Consider the following 22,816-nt stretch of genomic DNA (forward strand, 5'->3'; position numbering starts at 1 on the left):
ACAGAAAAGACAAATGATTCCATGTACTCCAAGGACCTGTGTGAATAACGTTCTCTTGGGACATTGTAATGGCATAACCGAAGAACAAGTTGGCTTATGGTAGAGGCATATGGGGAAAATAAGAAAGTGAGGTATACTTATTGGAAATGAAAAAAAAAAATACCGAATCCTCTGGAATTCAGCAGAATGAAGCAGACATATATTCATAGAACCACTATAGAAAGACATTCAAGTCTTTAAATATATTCCATCTATTTATTTTCAAGACTTTGAGCTTGACTCTTAGAAAATCCGGTGTTCTGTCAACAGACTACGTTTGTGATGGTGATCTTTAAACCCAGTAAGCCACGAATTCCTCGCTGTCAGCGCCTTTTGTAGATGTGGAGTAAAGGTGCTGGGCTGTTAATGGCTTGTCAGGGACAGCATGGAAGTGGGTGTCAGTGAGTGAGCCTGGCACACCAACTGCATTCCTACTTCTACTGGACTGCCTCTATCATGCAGGCTATATTCAGAAGTGTGAGCACTGAAGGCCCAGTGGCCTTCCTGCAGAGCCACCATGCAGTTACCTTCTAGAGGAGGCCATTTTGGAGGGACATCTTCCTACCTCTTGGGAAGGGCAAGGTGCAGAATAATTTCTGCCTTCAGATCCCCTCCGACTGGTTCAGAAGCCCACCTGCCCAAGGAAGTCTCCAGGGATGACCTCCTATGCTCACAGTGAGATACAGGGGAAGTGAAGAGTTGAGAGCCCTGCAGAAGCTTATGCAACTTGCAACCCTAGCAGCTCTAGATACCAGGTCTCTCTCCCTTCCTTGAAAGCCACACAGATGCACACGCAGGCTGTTTGTTGAGAAATCTATCTCTAGCCAGCCAGGCAGAATTCCAGTCTTCACTGTCTTCTGAGGCCTGGAGCCTTGAAGGGGCTCCCTGGATGCAGATGTCTAGGACTGCATCCCAGGCAGCTGGCGGAATCTGCTCTCTGGTTATTCCTCATGTCGCTTAGTCTTGGCCCGGGCCAGACAGGAGGCAACCCCCTTTCACTGGCAGTGTCTGCGGGGCTGAGATGGTGTGAAATCCAGCCTCCCTCTCTCGTCCCCCCAAGCAGCCCCCCCCACCCGTGCCTAGGTAGTGACAGCCTCTTGGCCCAGTCCACTGGCAGAGGCTGCCTCGGGGTCCCACCAATTCCTCCCTTCTCAAATGTGCAGCTGCCTCACGCAGCGTGATCTCTTGGCACTTGGCTGAGCCGCTGGCTGCATTTGGAAGTGATTTGGGACTCAGAAAAGCTGTGCATCGAGGAAACTCTCAAGTGTTGTTCTCATCTGTTTCTGACCACCCACCTTCTGAGCTGAGAAAGTAGGATCGACCCAAATTGTGCTGAAATGAAACTGTCTGAAATCAAGAAACATGGTAGCCAACATGGTGGGGGTAGGGGTGGTGGTGAAACCTCTCATCCTTCTCAGCTTAGTGGGCTGTCAACTCTGAGGCCCGGGTGCACTCTCCAGCCCCTTTTCTGGCCTCCTCCTATGTGCCAGAATGGGCATCCGTCTCCATCCTTGTATGATGTCAGTTCATCCTGAGCCTTACAAAGGCCTGACACAGCCATTACATCCACAGCTATCAGCCGGGCTTCTCTGACGGGACATCAGTGTGATTTGCTCTTGAGCTGGAGACCAAGCCAGGTGTTTCCCTCTCATCTTGTGGACTCAAGTATCCTTTTGCAAAAGGTAAAGGAAGACTTTTTATGCTAATGAGGTCCTTTGTCATTCTCCTCCGGTTATGCCACTGGCCCCTTTCTATTCTCCCATCCAACCAGATGTTACACTTTCCCAACATGTGTTTCAACTGGACATCACCAACTGCTTGTCAAATGGTGAAGTTAGAAGTGATCCAGGAGGACTCTCATTTTTAACACGTTTGTTTGTTTGTTTGTTTGTTTAATCGCTGGGTCTTAGTTTTACTTGTGACCACTGTTCAATATAAAGAGCAAGTTTTCCATCAATCAGGCATCCTGTATAGAGCATGTCTTGTCCCTCCCCTGTCCCTCAGCCCTCCCCGTCCCTCAGCTCTCCCCTGTTATGGGCTGTGCCAACAGTACAGCAGGAGGAATTTCTGGAAGGAGGCCAATTTTGGCTTCAGATCATTTCTCCTCAACACACACTGGCCTCTGAAAACCAGATTCTGTTTGTCATTTGGTTTTCTCTCCCAGCTCTGTGCCATTCCGATGGTAATGCTGATGGATTTCAAGCTTGCCTCGCAGAGTAACGCACAAGGTTTTCATAAGCACATTAATCTTAAAAGAAAAACTGTCAGATGCAAACAATACCCATATGACTGATGTTGTAAAGACCCAAACTAACTCTTAACATCCATTCCCCAAGAATATTATCTTACAGGGACCTTATGTTGCCTCTAACTCTCACTGAACACACCTACCTGCAATGCAGGGCTTCATCGCGCCTAACACGCTTGCTTTCCACACCAGAAAGCCAAGGATTGAGGGCTTGTCTGCTTACTTGCCAACTTCAAATAATAGGCTTGGTCACATGGCCATGTAAATAAAACCATGATTACAAGAAATATGTAATTTCATTAGTTTTTTGCAAAATGTAATATAAGCAGCCCTTATGAAAACCAAATTGGAAAGTCATTATTACTCTAAGACGAGAGACTCTGGTCTCTGCAAAACACTAAAAACTCATTAGCAGATGAGACATGCTGCCCAAAATCTTTCCTTCGTGGAAATGTTCCTAGCTCACAAGCAGATTTGTGCAAGGCATTTCACAATTTTGTCCCGGAGTTAGCTAAATGTGTGGTATGAATTAAATATCTGATATTGATGTCAACGTCATTTGGAAGCATTCCAGGCCACAATCAAGAACAAGCTACTAGCTTGTTTTAATTTAATGGTGTTGAAGTGTTCCACTGTAATTAAGCATCTGAAAATTAAACAGAAACACTCGTTAGGCTCAGAGATACGAAGCCACTAGACCAAAGGATGAAAACAGTTTCATGTAAAGACAGTTGACAAACATTATAAGTTGGTTCTGCAGAAGGGTCTTGAGAAGCCTCTGGAGTTTAGGGACATGAGAATTTGTTAAGACAGGTAGACAATTTAAGACTATGAACATGTACTCCATAGTCTTATTTGGTTAGAAAATTTCTGGACAAGATTAGGTCCAGAAACTGTGACACACACACCCCCCCCCCCAGCCTCACTCCTTCCAAATCTTTGAGAGTCATTACCTGCAATGGAACTGTGCCAAGCCAATAGACCACGTGAAAAAGATAATGGGGGATAGAGACCACCAGCCGTCACTGCTGTGACCTGAAGCAGGATTGTTTCTATCGGCAGCCGTTCATCACGGGCCTGGCATCCTGAGCAAACGGTAGTATCTTCCAATTCCCAATCTAAGAATGGACAAGTACCTTTCCTTTAACATTAGTGCCCACCTTTTTTAAAGGTGAAAGTTCCTTTGGTTGTTTGGCCAGATAAGAGGACTGTTGGCTCTTCCAATCATGCCCCCAAACTTAGGAATAATATTGTGTATAACACTGGTCACTTCTAGAGTGAAAGAATTGATATGTACTCCAGAGCCAGATGCCAGGTTCAAATCCTAGCTCAGTAGCCTTGAGTTAACAACATTCATGTGACATCTCCCTATCTGTGCTTTGGGGGCCATTCTATGTCAGCCAACCTCTGAGGGTGTTAAGAGTACTCAAGCAAGATCATATGTTTAAATCCTTCATACATGCCTGGCCTAGAGAAGGCTTTCAGCCAACATCAGCTCTTACAGTCAAGGCCAAGGATGTTTGGGGCAAGATGGTCACAGAGTATGACAGGGAGGCAGCTGCTACACTTTCTTCTGTAATCAGACCCAACCCTGAGTGATCTTTGCCAGTTGTGTCTAGTCCTTGTAGGGGCTAACCATCCAAGTTGGCATTTTTTCCCACTTGGGTTTGTATGAATCCTCAAACAACTGGTGGAATAACATATGTCTGCCAGGGTGTACCATGTTCTCAGAGGCAACTGTGCTTTCCTTTTCATCTCTGTTAACTACCTATGGGCTTTGTATCTGTAAGCTTCTAGTATTTCACATGTCACTTCTGTCCCTTGGGAGTTGAGTATTCAATTATAAAAGTGGGCTTGCCTAAGACATTCAGCAAGGAAAGCTGAGAACAGTAGTACATACCCGTAATCCCAGGACTCAGAAGACTGCAAGAAGGGGATCATGTGCTTAAGGCCAGCCTGGGCTACTTAGCAGGACTTTAAAAAACAACAGCAATAAAGTTTGGTACTGGAAATGGCTTCTGGTTTTGTGTATGATTCCTCCTGGGAAGTTTTCAAACTTAAAAGTACTTGGTCTTCATTTTATGAGTATTGATTTCATGTTGTGTGTGTGTGTGTGTGTGTGTGTGTGTGTGTGATGTACATGTGCATACAAGTGTATACATCTGTTTGTGTGAGAATCCAGGTGTAAGTGTCACAACGTGGTGCATGGAGGTCCGAGAACAGCCTCAGGTCTTGGTCCTTGCCTTCTACCTTGTTTGAGCCAGGGTCTCTCTTCTGTTGTTGCTCACTATTGAACACACTAGTCTAGCTGGCCTGTGAGCTTCTGGGAATTCTTTCTTTGCCTCCTATCTTGCTGTAGAAGTGTACTGATTACAAATGTGTGCTGCTGCACCCAACTCCACATGTGATCTGAGACTCAAACTCAAGTCTGAACACTTTGTGGCAAGTGCTTAACCCACTGAGCCATCTTTCCAGTAACATGGCTTATTGATGTTGCCGTTTGTTTTGTTTTCTGATGTAGGAATCCTTTTCATTACTTTTGCAATTCAGATGTCTACCTTGCTTTGATTACCTGGATTGTCAGTATAACATAATTCATGTGATTTTCTATTTAGAATATTAAAACACTTTTCAAGGTACTCTTGGACATTGTTTGCAGAAAAAGAGCACTTAAGAAAGCATTCCTTATTTACTGAGCATGGAGACATTTGAGCATGACTGGCCATTTTCTTCATGGGTGCTCTGTCTAGGGTGCCAAGCAGGGAGTTGGAAATGACTTTTGTTAGACAATCAGTTGTGGGAGGACTCATCTTCTTGCCCTGCAAATGGACACTACTCTCCATGGCTCAGAAAAAGCCCATGTGTTGCTATGGGCTGAAGAAAAAGATGAAGAAAACCCAGGACCGAGGACACAGAAGGATGCAGTCATGCCCTTACTTTGGAAATTTTATTTTTCGACTTGAGATTTGGCTCAGCAGTTAAAAACACTTGTTGTTCTTACATATGACAGATGGCTCACAACCATCTGTAACTCCAGTCGCAGGAGATCTGACATCCTCTTGGGGCTTCTATGAGCACCAGTCAGGGAGATGGCACATATACACACATGCAGGCAAAATATTCATAGACATAAAATAATACAATAAATAGTTTTTAAAAGAAAGAAAAGTTGTATTTGTATGGATATTTTACCTGCATACACATCTGTGTAGCACCTGCATGCCTGGTACTCATAGAGGCCAGAAGAGGATGTTAGATCCCCTAAGACTGGAGTTGCAGATGGTTGTGAGCCACCATGTGGGTTCTGGGAATTAAATCTGAAACCTCTGAAAAAGCAGCCAGTGCTCTTAACCACTGAGTCATCTTTTCAGCCTCTATACCAACTGACTTTTACTTTCACTCTGTAGCCATAAGCACAATCTGCCTGTGGTTTTAGGAATGCCACTGTGAACTCTCTGCTGTCCAAACTGATACATAGCAAAAATTTTAAGCCCAAAAATGAGTGAAATGAGTGGATTAGAATGGCCAGTGTCCATTTCACAGTACAGGAGACATCCACAGCTAAAGTGTTTTATGGAACAGAATTGTCTACTGAGGGAGGTCTTCCACTGAAACTCCAGGCCAACACCCATCTTTACCTCCTATTACATCAAACCTCCATGAGATGGCCTCCAAGAGGACCAGGCATGCACATGGTACACACACACACACACCCACACACACACACACACACACACACACAGAGAGAGAGAGAGAGAGAGAGAGAGAGAGAGAGAGAGAGAGAGAGAGAGAGAGATTTGCAGGCAAAACCACTCTACACATAAAATAAAAAAAAATTCAAAAACTCTGAAATTTGTCACTGCCACACTTAGCAATGTCTAGTAGCTCCTTCGCATGGTAAGCTTCCTTTTAAATATAAATATTTATTTTACTTTACCAGCAGCATACCAATAAAGTTCTACATAAACAAAGCTAAATAAACAGAAAAATCATGAAAGGATGCAATGGATACTGTAGTGATAATTTCCAACACAACTGTCACAACTGAAAGAAAACATCATCTGTGTGATGCTTAATCTCCACTTTCAACTTGTCTGGATTTTGACTCATCTAAGAGGAATATCTCTGGATTTGTTTGTGAGAGAGTTTTTCCACAGAGGTTTAATGGTATGGGCAGCACTATCCATTGATGGAGACTCCAGACTAAATAAGAAAAAGGAAAAAGAAATGAGAGAGAGAGAAAGAGAGAGAGAGAGAGAGAGAGAGAGAGAGAGAGAGAGAGAGAGAGAGAGCGAGCAGCATAGCACCTCCATCTCTCTCTGCTTCCTGAGTGTGAATGCATGGACCAGCCTCTTCATGTCCCTGCTACCATGCCTTATTCCTTATGACAGCCTGTATCCCCTCAAAGCCCAAGTCCAAATAACCCATCTTTTCCTGTGTTTGTCTGTTATTTTACCAAAGCAAGGAGAAAAATGACTAATATATATGTTATGCAACTAATGAGAAAACAGACCAGATCATGAGTAGAGAGATCATTTGAAGAAGGGCATTATTATTTCTCCCCAGGGGCAGAGAGAATGAGTATCTTAGTGTCCACTGTCCTCTGGAATTTGGTGAGAAGTCAAGACTAGAAAGCTGTGCATCAGCGTCATGTTACATATACACACCGCACCTCACACGGAGCTATGCATTGTACGTGAACAGGGCTTGTGGGTCTATAACGTCCATGTGAACAGGAAGTCAGCATGTAGTAAGAAAAATAGAGCAATTGGCTCTAACCTGTCCTTGGAAAGCCAACTGTGTCACAAATAAAAGAATAAAAGTCTTAGAAACCATGGTAAATTCCTTACATAGTATTTTTTTTCATACAATGTGTTTTGGTGTTTCCCCTCCCCAACTTCTCCCATGATCCTTCCCACTTCTCTACTCACCCAACTTCATGTTCTTTCTCTTTCTCTCTTAAAAAAAAAAAAAAACAAACAAAACCTGAACAGAATAAAATAAAAATACCTAAAACAAAACAAAATGAAATAAAAAACCCACGAAACAAAAAAAAAAAAAAAAAAAAAAAAAAAAAAAAAAAAAAAAACCCTCTGAAAAAATATGGAGTTTGTTTTGTGTTGGCCAATTAGTCCCAGGTATGGGAGCCTGTTCTGTAATGTGGTTTATATGCCAGTGATGTTCTACTGAAGAAAACAGAATTTTTCTATTCTCAGCAGGTGTCAATTGCAAATAGCTTTTTAGTTAGGAGTGGAACCTTGAGCCTACTTCTTCATACTGGAGTTTCATGTAGTTTGAACCTGTGCAGATCTTATGTGCACTGCCACAGTCCCTGCGTGCATCAGTCCTGTTGAGTTTGGAAGATGCTATTTCTGTGAATCATCCACCACCTCTGGCTCTTACCATCTTTCTGCCTCCTCTTCTGCATAGATCCCTGAGCCTTGAAGGGAGGGGTTTGATGAAGACATCCCATTTTGGGCTGAGTATTCTAAAGTTTTCCCCACAGTGTGCATTGTCCAGTTGTGGGTCTCTGTGTTAATTCCCATTACTTCAAGAAACTTCTCTGATGTGGGTTGAATAATGCAATTACCTGAGTTCCAGCTTAGCACGAGCGCCAGGGTTCCTGGTGGAGAGTGGTTCTGCAGGTGTGTGGGTATCAGAAAGGAGAAGAGATGTCCTAGAAGAAAAGAATGGAGAGAGGGGTAAGGACTGAAGGGCGCTGGGTCCGCCTTACTTACTGTTTTACCTTCTTGTTTTTCACACAAGAGGGCTTGGAAATTGCCATCTTGAAGCTCTTTCTACCACCGTTTCCATGGTTTTGTTTGGGGAAGGAGAGTAGCTACTAGGATAGGGACAAGTGTTTGACAGTATTGGGAATGAAAACCAAGGATGCCTGTTCTCAACAGACTACCATAACCTTACCATATTCAGATGATGGCCTAACTTACCTGGTGATAACCCTCAGAACAAGGGCCCCTAGAAACCAAGCTGTGTCTCTACTTGGATGTGACTTAACTTAGGAAGTTCAAACTGGAACTTTTGCACTCAGGATGCTAATTTAGAGCAGCTTCAGAGGTTGTAGGCCTGGACTAAACACACCATCTAACTCTCTCTCTCTCTCTCTCTCTCTCTCTCTCTCTCTCTCTCTCTCTCTCTCTCTCTCTCACACACACACACACACACATACACACACACACACACACAGGCTCACACGCACATTACACAGCAGTTTTTCCTAGAAGAGAGAGGAAGGCTCATGAGACCAGAAGGTAAACAAAAGTTCACTTGTGTGGGAAAGTGAAACCTTGGGAGCGTCGCTAAGGATTCTCCTCAATCTCATAGGAGCAAATAACTACTGAGGGCGAAGACTCTGTCCAGGAGAGCTGCGGAGAAGATTCTTACACTGTAAAGGTCCTGAACGCTGTGCGGAGCTCCAAGGACGTGGCTTTCCTGAGTCCACTGGTGTGTGTATGTGTGTGGGGATGCTTTTGAGTGATGCTGCTGCTTTTTCCAGTGGCCTCTGCTCCTTCCTATGAGTAACCCCTCACCCATATTCCTGTGAGTAACCTTAATGAAAACTCGCTGGTCCACCAAACTGGATTCTGATGCAGTCATTACTTTGGTCACGGGTTCCTTTTCTGGAGTTGATAGACTTGTGTTTGTTGTGTCACTCCAGGGGAAAGTCTGTTGTACAACAAGTGCATTTGTTAGATTTCATTTAGGCAGACCCCTAATGCCTTTAGGAACTATTTCTATGTATTAGACTATGAGATAAAAAAGTTTTAAAAAGACAACACCATAATACCAATATATGAAAAAATAAGGAATAATCTTCCAAAAATGTTATGTGTTCACATTTCTTTTTTAAAATTAATTTATTTACTTAATATCCCAATTGCAGCCTCCTCTCCCTCCTCCCCTCCCAGTCCCTCTCTCTCTCACCTGCTGTCTCCCTGCCAACCACCCATCCTCCCTTTTTCCTTAGGGAAATGGCATGGGGCAGCAGGATTTATGCTATGGGAGCAGGTTGGGAGGCTTTGGTTCTGGTTAAACTCAGAGCTGCAGTCGAGCAAGTCATTCTCTTTCCCTGAAGCCTCGGGTGAGAGAGAGATCCACTGCTCAACACACCATGCGTTAAATGTGGGCAATGAGAAACCACGAAAACGCCTGATGGGTGTATGTGAGGAAGACACATCATGTAGGGAAGACCCGCCTAGACATGACATGAAATACAGACTTCAGCAAATGAATAAGTAAATGGCCCTTTCTAATTGTTGTGAGTTTTTTTTTTTTTTTTCTCTTTTATGACAGTGTCTCATGTAGCCTAGGCTGGTCTCAAACTTATTATGTATTATCAGAACATAACCTTGAACTTCTGATCTTCTTGTTTTGAATAAAAAATACAGGGATTACAGGTCTATGTCACTATATGCAGTTGCAGTCAGTGTGGTGTTTGGGTCTGAACCGGTGCATGCTAGCTAAGCAGCTGAGCTACCTCCCAGCCCATCACTGAATCCCTTAGGAGCTTAGAATGTCTACATGGAAAAAAAATCACCTTAGGCAAAGTAAAAACAAGTGAGAAAGTTTAAAAATGAGTATACAGCATGAGCTGGTGTATTTACTAGGGTTTTTTTTTTAGGTTTTTTTTTTTTTTGTTTGTTTGTTTTTTCTAGCACCTTTAAGTTTTATTGCATTGTGTTCAATTGGTTTATAAGGAGTGCTTACATCTTGTTGAATTCGTAAAGATTTGTTTTTGGTCTAGGACATGGTCTATTTTAGGAAAGCTTCTGTGAGCTGCTGAATGGAATGTATATTCTCTCTTGTTTTCATGGAATATTCTGTAGATATCTGTCTGATAAGCTCATTTGATGTGTGATGCCAATTAATTTTGATGTTCTTCTCTTTTTGTCCAGATGACCTCTTTATTGGAGAAAGTAGGATGCTGAAATCACCTAGTATTATGGATTGATATTAATCAAGCATTTTAATGAAATCGGGTGCACCAGAGTTTGTTACATATACACTTAGGATACTCTTCTTGATTAATTGCTCCTTTAATTAGAATGAAGTGTCTTTCATTATCTCTTCTTCTCCATTTAAGTTTGATGTTAATTTTGTTAGGTCATCCTCTGCTCTCCCAGCCCCATCCCCAGCATTTCTGCCTTCCCCATTCAGGCCTTTTTTCCCAGTATCTCCTTAGTTCTGCAGCATGTGAGGGGCGGTGGATGCAGTGGAAATACTGAACCATGAGTCTTTGGGGAGAAATAGCAATTGAGATGAGGTTGAAAACCAGCAGGTGCATCAATGATAATAAAAGGAGAGAACTAAGGAGATACTGGGGAAAATCACATTTTTTTAAAGTACATGGGCTCAAAGAAGGCTGGAATGGAATTTATCCAATTGCAAGATTGGATAAAGATGGGTGTCTGCGAGATGAATCCATGAGTAGAAACCTCTGCTGAACAAGCCTGGTGACCTGAGTTTAATATCTAGAACCAGTGGAAGAGGAGGGGGCAGGCTCCTTAAAGCTGTTCTCTGACCCCCACATGTGAGCTGTGGCATAGGGGTGAGGCCACACAAAACCATAAACACACACTAATAAATAAAATAATATTTATGAAAAGAAAAATCTGAGAAATCACATCCTAGAGAGTAAGGGAAGGAGGAGGGAGGGAGGAGGGATGGACAAGGGGAGGAAGGAAAGTATGTTTTCAACCATGTGGGTGTGAGGTGATGACCAAAGTGAAGGGAAATCTCAAGTACACACTGGCCCAGTCTGTGTCTTCTGAACAACAGCAGAGATGCTGAAGGGGGGGAGAAGAAAAAAGGGGAAGTGAGAGGAAGAACTGAGCTGGGGGACCAGAGGTCAAAGGTTTGTGGATAGCAGGATCAAAGTCTATGGCAGGCTTGAAAATGGCACTCAGAACATTGCAGGGCTGATGCCCCATTCACATCGCCTGTCATCTGGGCTCAGCCTTCCCCTCTCTGAATCCTGATTTCTCAGTGCTGCACTGACATGGAAGGCATGTTCTGGTGAGGAAGCTCATACCCATGAAAACTGAAGGTGAACGAAGGGGATTCTACTTACATCTCATGCACTTCTAGCAGGGTATCTTTCTGCCCTGATGCACCCTGTGGCCCTTGGTAGTCCCCCCTACCCCCGCAAGTGGTATGTTGCTTTCCCGTGACAGTTTGTAAGGCTGTTTTCATGAGAGGAAGGAGACAGCTATGAAAGTGCAAATTTAACTCAAAGGAGATGTTTTAAAAAATGAGGTTCGGCCATTCTCCAGGGATGAATACAGTGGAGGCCAGCAAGCTGTGGCTTGCAGAAATCCTGCCTTACTGAATAATTGAGATCATCTTACAATTGGCCGAACAAAACTTCTGCCCGTACATCTTTCTCTTCTGCAGTTCCCAGCTCCAGCTCGTCTGGCTCCCTCTTAATTTCTCACAGCCTTATTATTTGGTGTTGAAAACTGTACAATGGTATAGCACGACATATTTGAATGATCTATTGTTAGAGTGATACAGGAACAGTAACTTCTGTTGAGCGTTTGCTGTGCAGCTGGCATTCCGCTAAGCTAAGCACATTGTCCTCTTCAGCCAGTTTAGTCCTTGGATGTGCCTGTGACATGAACTTTGGGATATAAAACTGAGATGCAGAGTTTAGATGGCTTGCATGGGCCCTGAGATGAAGGAAAAGGGGTTGGAGTCATCTTTATTCAGCTCAGTTTCTGGGATGATAGCAACATCTAGCCCTGGTCCAAAGACCTGGGCACCCAAGTCTCTCAGTATCTCTACCTAGTAGCTGCTCCCCTGTTCTGTCTTTCTGACCTCTCCTTACACGGTCCACAACCTTTCTTCCTGCTTCCTGTGCCACCACTTCCTCTCCACCACCCCCCAAGGCCAAGTTGTTGGCTTTTCAGTCACATCTTCCATGTGACTTCCACTTGCCTCAGCACTTTTTTCCCTAAGAGCCACTGACCACTCCTCCTTTGCCCTCTGGACTGCCTGCCACTTGTCAGTATCCACCCACTCTTCAAGGTCCATCTGGGACACAGCACCCACCTGCAAAGCCCTGCGGTCCTCCTACTTCAGAGCCCGTGTTGGTGCTTCTGATGGTCTCTTCTTATGGAGCTGACAGCACTTCAAAGGTTCACGGGCAAAGCATCCTTTTGACACCCACATCTTGTATTTACTCTGTTGTGCTCTGCTTGCTGAGTTGACACAGCAAAGTTCAAAGTTTTCCACCATAGTGCCTCCCTTGACACTTGGGGCATACACCTTGACACTCCAGAATGGGAGTTAAGCACAGGCTTCTGGTAACTAGGGTGGCAGTTGACACATTCTATTTTGTCCTTCCAAAAGATAAAGACAAAAAAGAAATTGTACTCTATGCCTTGAAGAATCTATGTATGTTTGGTATCAAAATAACATTATTTTCCGAAATCACTAGGTGAGACTGGGACTCCAGAGAGACGAGCACTCCCATGGCTGGAAGCTCCCTCCACCCCTTGCCGAGTACTAGGAAAATCTGCAAGACCAGCTTCAGAAGCAGGCAACCAGAACACAAAGTCCTCAGGAACAAAACCCACTTCTCCAATTCTTGTCACATAGGCTGTGTGCTGACTAGAGGAAGAACTTTCTTCTGTTTGCTCAAATGAATTACATGTCAACGCAATGGCTGAAAGGGTCTGAAAATCATTTTCCCCTCAGTAGATATGTTTCCCTTGTAATCAAAGCTACTTGATTAATTTGCTCAATGAAGCCATTTTGTAGAGTTGGGATAAGCCCACCAACAAGGCTCATGTTCCACGCTCTAATTTGTGGAGTGCCTTGGAGGTTCTGTGTGTTTCCATTTCAGAAATTTGCCCGTGATGAAAACAAAGCCAGACCATATTTTAAAATCCCTGTATTTGTCCTGGAGCCCTCCCACCTCCATACTTGGTGCCTTTCTTTGGCTCCTCAGATTCTAAGAGCCTAGATGCTAATCTGATGGTGGTCACTGAAACTCTGCCAGCCCCTTGGCCCTTCCTTGCCCTTGAGGTACCACAAGCCAAATCATTTTCTTTCTTGAGAACCCCCACCTGCTTAGAACATGTCCCTTAGTGGGACAAAGAGGATGGCACGCTACTAGGCGCCATTCCGGCTTCCATGCTTGTGATTCTGCAACAATGATATATGCTCACACCTTCATTCTTGCACCAAAGGAATGGCAAAAACAGATTCACATGGTTTGCAAAGCAGACTGTGTTAGCACTTGTGGACTCAGCCCAGCTTCTTGGGATCAACACCCAAGAGAGGTGTGGGGCTTGACTAAGTAGGACAAGTGGAATGGTGATAGAGTCACTGCCAATTCACTTGGTGCTCTGATGCTGAGATGGCCCTTCCAAGGTATTCTTTAATCCCAGTTTCACAGGCTTTTATACCCCAACAATGAGCATCAGTGGACATGGGAGAACTACTTTCTTGTGCACACTGGCTCTTTAGCCTACATCAGTTGGAAAGAGTCTCCAGTGTGAATCATCAACATCAACATTTACAGTTTCAGCCTGTAGTGATGAACATTCGAGGCCTGGGCAGGGAGATTTGAACAGTGCCTGACAGTGTCTGCTACTGTACACAAGCATCTGGCACCTCAATCAATGGAGGCCATGAGGTTTAAGGTAGTGTGCCTACCTAATGAAGGATAAGGGGACCGTGCGATGCTTGTCCTAAGGTTATAGAAGAAGCCACTCAACAAAAAATTGGATTTAAGGCACTTCATGAGATGGGGAAAAGTTAAAAATGTGGGGCCATCTAAGAGAGATGTGAGTTTTGGCAGCAAGAGGTAATTCATGAGGGAGGGAATGAATAAACATTCTTAGTCTGGCACACCTTGTAGAATGAAGGGGGTTAATAGAAGTGAGAGTCCCTGAGCCACAAGCTTGGTTCTCTGGGGACTGAGCCCAAGGACTGAGCCCCAAGGGAGATCCTGCTGGCAGAACATCTTCAACGGGCAAAGAAGGAAGTGAGGGACTCCACCTGGGCAACAAATCCTAAGTGAATAAATACAGAAGTGAATGACACTCTAATAAAGACAGAGCTTCAAATGGCACTGGGCAAAGCCAGGGCAGACTGTGGCTCTTGCTTACATTAGGGTCCAGCATGCCTCACTGACCAGGAAATACAAAACCAACTCCAACCTGCCCATGTTACTAAGCAAATGGAGGCCTTCCTTCTTCCTCAGTTTTTTCAAGCCACGGAAGATAGAGCGACACAGCAGTCACTCAGCTTCTTAAAGTAGATGCTGTGACTCTCTCCCCAAGATGTCATTTCAGTGTGTTAAACAAGCCCCATGAAGGGACACAGCAAACAGGAAAAGTCAGGAAATTACTTTAAATCCACCTTCCCTACAAATCACCCTGTGATTCAGCTTGGTTTATAAGCATTTTCATTAGCAAATCATACCCCGTGCTTCCAACAGATGGACATAAAAGCCTACTGTAGTCAACATTCTACTCAAGGTGTATACAGTTCGGACTTAATCCTAAACTTAAAAAAAGGAAAAGTGTTTGAGCTCCACAATGGTGCATGCATATCCACATACCCTCCCCAGCCCCACTCCTGCATCCCAACATACTTTTGCCGTGCATAACCGCAAGTCAGCCCTTTCCCCCCAACTTTTCCATCAGCTTAAATGCAAAGAGAGCCTCCAAAAGCACAATGGGACCAATACAATCCAGTCTCCAATTCTACGACCCCAGAACCCTAAGCCCAAAACCTTGTGCTATAATGCCATCAAATCCCATCTAAGGCTACTTGTCCAAGTTTAAGCTCTGCGGCATGCCAGCTCCAGCCCATTCGGAGACCCTCTTTGCAGAGTTAACTATGCCCCAGTTTAAAGAGAAACTAAGATGAAAGTGCCAGATTCGTTTTGCTCAAACCAGTCAGCTGAGATTGCAAACACGAACACATGTCCCACACATGAGGCTGGCAGCCCCGCTTCACACAACCTGAGTTACATTCTATGTAACGTGATTGCAGAAGAAAGATTAAAATAGAGAGTTTTTGGTTCAACTAGAGGCGTTATTACATAAAACGGAATGGACAGCAACCTCTGACGCTCCCCACGAGATGGGGGCAAACCCCTTTCCTGTTGGCCTGCCGAGAAGTAATAATACAAATTCTGAGTGCGTCCTAGGCTGGCGGATATTAACTCAACTCATTTTGCCAGTGTCTACATGCCTAGGAGTCCTGTCAAGACTCATTTTCTCAGCATATCTGTTCATGCAACCCACCACCTTGCAGCTCTGCTAGCGTCTGTCACGACATTTCAACCATCCTCCAACCTTCAGCTTCTCCTTGCTATTGAGAAACCTGAGACAAATTTAAGGGCATTTTATTTTTTTTTCCTGTCATCAGTATTGTTAACAGTTTTCATATATCTGCAAATTACTTTTCATATGATCTTGTAACAATGAGTGTAACTTTATCAAAGAATATGAACATCAATAATTTTTACAGGCTACTTGAAATAATTGATAGAGTTTATGAAATATATATATTGATAGAGTTTATAAGATATATAACTCAAGAGATATCCTCAACAGATGTCTATGTAATATTTAAAACATACACACAAGAGCTGCATGTGTAATTCAGTGGTAGAATGGTTACTTAGCATGCTCAAGGCTATGGGTTCAAAACCAAGACATAAATAATACCCCCAAACTCTAGCTGAATTATATTTGTCTTTTTAGCATTCACAGTTAGAAAGGATTTTTTTTAATCATTGCATGCAGCATTGTACTTTTAAAGTTGAAGGTTTTGCAGTGACAGTAACTCCAGGATTTTATTGTAACTTGCTTGCAAAATTAAAAGAAAGCCAATGGTGAGTTGCTGGTGCCTGTCTGTGACTCCAGCCCTCAGAAAACTAAGCCAGGAAGATTACGAGTTCGAGGCCAGAGTGGGCTCTATAGTTTGTCTCAGAAAAAAGAAACAAAACAAAACAAAACAAAAAGCAAACAAACAAAATCCCAAAGCAAAAACAGAAAGGGGGAAAAGACAAACCTGAAATTATATTTGGAATATACCCAAGCTTCTAAAATGGTTTTAAAAAAAATCGAGTTAAAAGCAGCTTGGGTCTTAACATCATCCAGCTAACCTAATAAAAATGAAAAGTTACCTAATTTTATTTCTGAGACTTTAGAGATTTGTAAGCTAAATTGGGGGCCTTTCCTTCCCTCCTCTCCTCTGGCCAAGATACTCACAGACCATTGGTAGAGGATCATCTACCATTATCCTAGGCTGCATGTATTTTACAGCATACATGAAGCCTGCCACTGCCACCATGGAAAAGCTTCCTTCTTCTAAGGTACATGACACAGACGTAACGACTATGACCACAAACAAAAATCTGAAATGACGACAAACTTTCAGAGGATTCAATATTTCTCAGATGACCTTGGAAGCCCTGCTACTTCACATGTCTATTACTTCAGCCATGTTAGAGTGTTAGCAGACCAGAGACGTTCCCAGCTTCTTGGATGACCCAACTACCCCGAACCCTAAGACCTGTTGTGGGGTACTTATGATTCATTTCCACATCCTCTCAGGCCAAACGTTGGCAATGCTCTTGAGCTAACCCCGGTGCACTCTGCAGATGTTTACACTTAACCAGGAGCCAGGGATCACCTGTGTAAGGGCAGGAAGACAGGAATCTTTAAAGACAGAAGTCTCAGCAGTGACCAAGGAAGGGGTACAATCTGCTCAATAGTTCCCAAGAGGATCAGAGTACTACAGAAGCAAAATTTGTGAGGAGGCTGATTCAAAAATTTGAACATGTGGTTAAGTGTCTTCGTAGGGCATTAGCACAGAGGAGGCCAGTTGGCTGCCAGCCTTTAGTTCACCTCCCAGAACTTAGCTAAAGAGGAAGAAGCATCATGTCATATCCCTTCCCCCATCTTCCTCCAAAGCAGTGAGTGTCCAATTTAAATACACCTGAAAACCATCTGCAGGAGTCTTTAAAATTCTGGTTTCCAGGCTGTAACTGTTAACCATTTTCAAATTCAACCATAGTCTCTAGTGTCAGCAGGATCTAGAGGGCCTAGGTGTTCAGCAGGTTTTCTAAAACCTGTGCAAAGGCAGGGCAGGCTGCAGGAGTCTCCATTAAATGACATAAGGCTGACTCTTTGTCTAGAGCCAGCTGTGAGATTGTGTTGTTTCTGGGCTGGAGAAGAGCACTCACCCCACAGTGGTGATTCGGGTCTTTTCCTGTGTACAATCTGCAGACCCTGTCTAATATTTTCCATACTGGGCAATGAGATCACAAACTCCAAAACACTAAATCAAAACCGGAGGCATTACAGGTCTTCAATAAAACTCCATAGGCCATACACCAGGGGGAGGGAGAGGAAAATTAAAACCATCACTGAACAGCGGACATACTTTATGTATACATAAATATATGTGTATGTACGTGTGTGTGTGTGTGTGTGTGTGCGCGCGTGCGCGCGAGCAGTATTACTGGGATGTCGCAGGGACTGTAGGGGAAAAGATAACCAATAATGATCAGTTCAACAGAACGGGGCAGACAAGCAATAAAAAGTTACAAGTCAAGAGTCCCATCTGTGCCTCAAAGAAACCTCAGCATGAAGACACTTGATTTCTGGTCAAGGAAAGTGATTTCTTGTGGGAAGAGATTATAGAGACGTGAATATGAAAAATTAAATGAACCTGAAGGAGAATGTGCAGATGCAATTACAGAGGGAAGGCTTGGAGACTTCTGAGAGAGCACTAAAGGAACTGATAAAAGCAAAGACTTTATTTCCATATATCAATGTTTTCCAGAGGGATGTGTCTATAGAAATACAACAATGGACTTGTAGTTATTAATCAATATGCTAATTATGGAGGAAATAGGTCACTGAAGTGGGGCAGTGTTCCCATCCCCTCTGACTTAGTAGGAAGGGAACCTGGGCAGTGCCCTCCTGAAGGTTTAGTGTCCTCTGGTGAAATGATGGCAGCAGTCACTCTGCAAACCTATCACCTTTGCAGGGTGTAAATTATTCTGTCTGCTGAAGAGTGGAAAGGAGTGATGTCTAATGAGAACTCAGAGAAATCCAAGCAAATGAAGTCTGGCAGGCACTGTCTTCATTGAGACAAAAGACTTCAATAAGTTAACCCCCAGTTACCATCTCCATCCTCTGTGTTCCAAGTCCATGCAGACACAGAAACCTCTAAAGCATTGCCCTTGAGTTCACAGGGAAGGCACTTCAAGCTGTTTCCTATTAGGTTGGGCCAGGGTGGATGTGGCTCACACGTCAGTCTTTGCAGCTGAGTGAGTCTGATTAGCAGGGACATCCTTTGGGCAGCCTGAGACCCTCATCTAGCCCTGCTTTTTAAGAAGTTCTCTACAACGCTGGCAGCCCACCTCCTCCCTTTGTAAACACCACTTTATCCATTATATTCTCTTCCCATGGCTCTTCTTAGATGCTCCTATTTTTCCAAGTACTCAGGAGATATGCCCCATGTGTAGTTGACATTCCCCCAGTGTTTCCGATGTTAATTTTGCTGTTTAGATTTTTAGCATGGACACATAAGAATTTTTGAGAGATTATTGCAAAGGTGGAGTTTTGACCATGCCTGGGATTTGACGGACATGGTGTGGGGGGAGGGAGGGGAGAGGAGATAATGAGATGAAATAAATCTAATTGCACAATGTGGGTAATTTTACACTAGGAGACATCGAGGTTTATGACAGGCTCCACATTGCCAGGGAAGTTAGGGAGACATACAATATGCAGACATGCAGACCTCAGAATTTTGGTTAGGTAAGGATTTACATGAATCAAGGACAAGGAAACTACTTTCAAAATCAAGGACAAGGCAACTTCCAAAGCTCGGAGAAACTATTTCACTCCCACAAAAACCACCACTGGCTTGCATAGTTTATTTTTTATCACTCAAGTGCAACCTTTAATGCTTCTAGTCCGAAACTCTGAAAGTTTAGCTACAAATATAAAAGTCAGGTCCCTACATTTCAAAGCAAGGAACTATCCTCCATCGCTCCGTTTGGTCATGCCCAATTTCCCCTGTTTGTTTCTAATGAGCTCACACAGCACGTCTATTTTCTTTTTCTTCCCTTGTCCCTGAACCCGACGGAGCATCCAAGGTTATTTTTATTCTTCAAAAATAGTTATCTGTTTTTATTTATTCTTTTCATTTGAAGAAATTGTAAAGGATTTTGCTTTGCTTTGCTTCTCTTACAGTGCATTTTTAAGCACAGGGCTGTGAGGGCTGGAACAGCTTTTACGGACTCGGGGCTGCTGGCCCGACTTTTCCGGGCTGGCAGCGGTAACCAGAGTCTTTCTGCAAAGAGAGCAGGGGAGGCTCAAGCAGGCTAGGCGTTCACAAGCCTGGGGGAAATCTCTCGGTGGGAACTGGAGGTGGGAAAGGAGTGTGCGTTCCAGGCGGGAAAACAGGTGCTGCCTGCCACTGGCTCCCTAAGGTGGGGAAGGGACACAGGCCTTCTGCCGACTTGATTGTTGAGGTGTGAGTCTCTCTTTTCCCTATCCTTCCCTCTTTCACCCCAGTAACTCTCCACTCTTCGTGTAGTTTCGTTGCAGTCTACACGGTTCAGCTTCCACGAACTAGATTCCTGTTCCGGTGTTCCCCAAGGCTTTGCCATTCTCCTCCGACGCCTTCTTGCATCTGACCACATCTCATCTTTTTTTTTTAAAGTGCATTTTGTTATTTTTGAGTGTAGTGTAGTGGTATAATTGTGTAAGAACAGCCTACCTTACTCTTTAGGGACATTTTACAATGGACAAAGTCCTTTGCGTAGGCTGTTCCTACACAGAATCCTTACACAAAGTACTCTGAAGTTTGCGTTGCTTTAAAAAACACACGAATTTTAAAAGAAAAGAGATTGTTTGTTTGACTTTAATTTCGAACCATGCAACGCACTGCTCAGTGTTCACGAAACAGCAAAAAGTGCAAGGCCTGAACCAAGAGAGACTAGAGCAGGGAAACCCACCTCTACCACTCCCTGGCCGAGGCCGACCGGCTAGGCTCCTGGAAAACCAAGGCTCGACCCAGACTAGTTCATAGCTTCTTAGTTCAAAGCAGCGTGTTTGCGTCTACTCTGGGTTTCTTCCCAGCACAATCCAATCGCGCACCTGCGAGTCCAGAATGGAACTTGCATCTGCTTGTTTAGTTTACTCCTTGAAATGTGTGAGTCCTGGGGAACAATCAGCCGGTTGCACGCTTCGTTTGCACCCAAATAACTTTCCCGCACAATCCCATCAAAAATCAAGATGATGCTGAGAAGTGAAGCGGGAGATTGAGTCACTCAGCCTGAACATTAGGGTCCTCTATTCACGGCTCTGGTGACAAACGGGCAGAATATTTCCTAGCGACGTTCTCCGCTCCCAGCCTCCAGTCCCCAGAAAGACTCGCTTCTCTTTTTTGACCTTTTCTAACGTGGAATGCCTATGGAGCTTGCCTCGCCTACTTTCCCTGCCTTGGGATACCTGAGCCAGGGACCCTTAGGGATCCTCACCTTGTTCCTCTGCCCCTGTGAGCTTTCAGCACCGGGTGGACTAGGTTTTCGCTGCGTGGGGTTCTCCAGCCCGGGAACTTCCACGCTCCTGGAAACCACTGCTCGCTCAATTCGCTGCACGCCGGGCTTAGCGCATGCAATACTATTTTATCAAACCCAAACGTGGAATATACGAGCTTGCTTACCTTTGCGCGCGCCTCATTGACCATTAGCTGCCCCAGAGCGGTGGAGATAACCAAGCCGCAACTCGGAAAGTTGAAGAGACACTTTGCCTTCTGCACTCCAACCTTTGAGGCACCTCATCCAGCCAGCTGCGCGGGAACCTGCGCAGCCAAGCCGGGACCGGACCCGACCCGACAGGGGGCGACAAACTGTAAGGTTTTCTTGAAGCCTAGAGGTGCTGACCACTGCATGGTCGGGCCGGCGCGCAGCTGGCTGTTGAGGAGGGAACCTGGTGAAGGGAAGTCTGGCAAGTTCAGCCTCTCCAGAGAACCTGCCACCACAAGTGAAAATGTCCTAAGTCGCTCCCCCATCTCCTCCTCTCCCAGACCACCCGGGGGGCCTTCCCCTAGGGAGTTTGATGCCAAAGCGTGTGAACCGGCTGAGCAGAGGATAGTTTGGTTGAAACAGCTCTCAAGGTGGCACGGCTCACTTTAGCTAATCGAGCTTGCCTACCGACCCCTCTCCCCCAGGCCTGCAGCCTTTAGCTACTTGGATGCATTTCTGGGTTAAGGAGTGGAAGCCGTTTTTCATATCCAGCAGAGTCAGGCGGAGAAGGATCATACATTTCTTGGTATTCCTTGCCTGACTAGAAATCCTGGAAATGAATGTCTAGTTTAAAGGTTCTCAAATCCCAAAAGATCTGAGAAGAACTGAAAGAGAGGTCTCCGCACTCCCCGAAGCCTCAAGGAACTGCCCTCCCCACCCCAGTGCATTCATTCTCCTCTGCTCTCCATTGCACTCTCCACATGCCAAAGCGGAAAGCTCCCACACCTAGCTTGCCCACCTTAAATCTATGCCGTTCACTAGGTCTTTCTGGAAGGCTGCTCTGTTCTGATGGGTCCGGTATCCCAAGTGTGTTTACTGTTCTCACTGGGGGTTGGGGCGCCTTCAAAGGTGCACTTCAAAGGTCGCCTAGACCTCTTCCACGTCCCAGCATCCTCTCTGAAACTCTTAGAGTTTAAGGTCGCACTTTGTTTATGGGCTGCCAGACAGAGGTGCTTCTTCTTTCTATCTGGCTGTTTTCTTTCCACTGCTCCCTCCTCAGCAACCCAAGCCTACTGGGTATTGTACAGTTTCCCTGGAGAGCCAAGACTTTATGGCAAAGGTCCTTCTGACACACATTTGCATGGGTTGAATGCGTCCATCAAAGTTCCCCTCTCCCAGAAAAAAGGAGAAAAGGGGTCAGGGCTTCCTGTGAGCCTCCTGAGGCTATGCTGAAGGGGCCAACCTGCTGGAGCCTTGAGCTTGTACAATGAGCAGTCTCCAGGCTGCTCTAAAGAGCAGGAGATGGAGGGATGTGTGTTGGCGAAGAGAGGCGTTTGCTTGATTTCTGAGGAGTATTTGGACTCCTTGGAAAGTCCTGGAATTGTGGCCATTTCCTGAGTTTCCATCAGGCCCTCTTTCCTGCTGTTTTGTGACCAGCCCAAAGCTCTTGGTGTCTACTGGTTTCACCTGGGAACTCCCAGGTCTTGCCCTGCTGGCACCCATTCAGGTGCAAAAATACATGACCCTCTCATTGCTTTCTTTGGGATTGCTGCCACTGTCAAGGCCAGCTTAGCGGCCCAGCACTTGCACTGATATGGAGTGGAAGAGTTGATTTTTAATGCCGGAGCTGAAAGGCTGTGCAAAGTGCTACTTAGGTAGAGAAAAGACCGCGGAGGTATTTAGCAGAGTCCTCCTGGAAGACTGCTGGGGGTTGGGGGTGGGGGAGGCTAGGCCAGACTGCTGAGGAATGGGGGTGGGGTGCGGGCAGGATCTCCTGG

The sequence above is a fragment of the Arvicanthis niloticus genome, chromosome 2, assembly GCF_011762505.2.
Source record: "Arvicanthis niloticus isolate mArvNil1 chromosome 2, mArvNil1.pat.X, whole genome shotgun sequence".
Taxonomy (NCBI): domain Eukaryota; kingdom Metazoa; phylum Chordata; class Mammalia; order Rodentia; family Muridae; genus Arvicanthis; species Arvicanthis niloticus.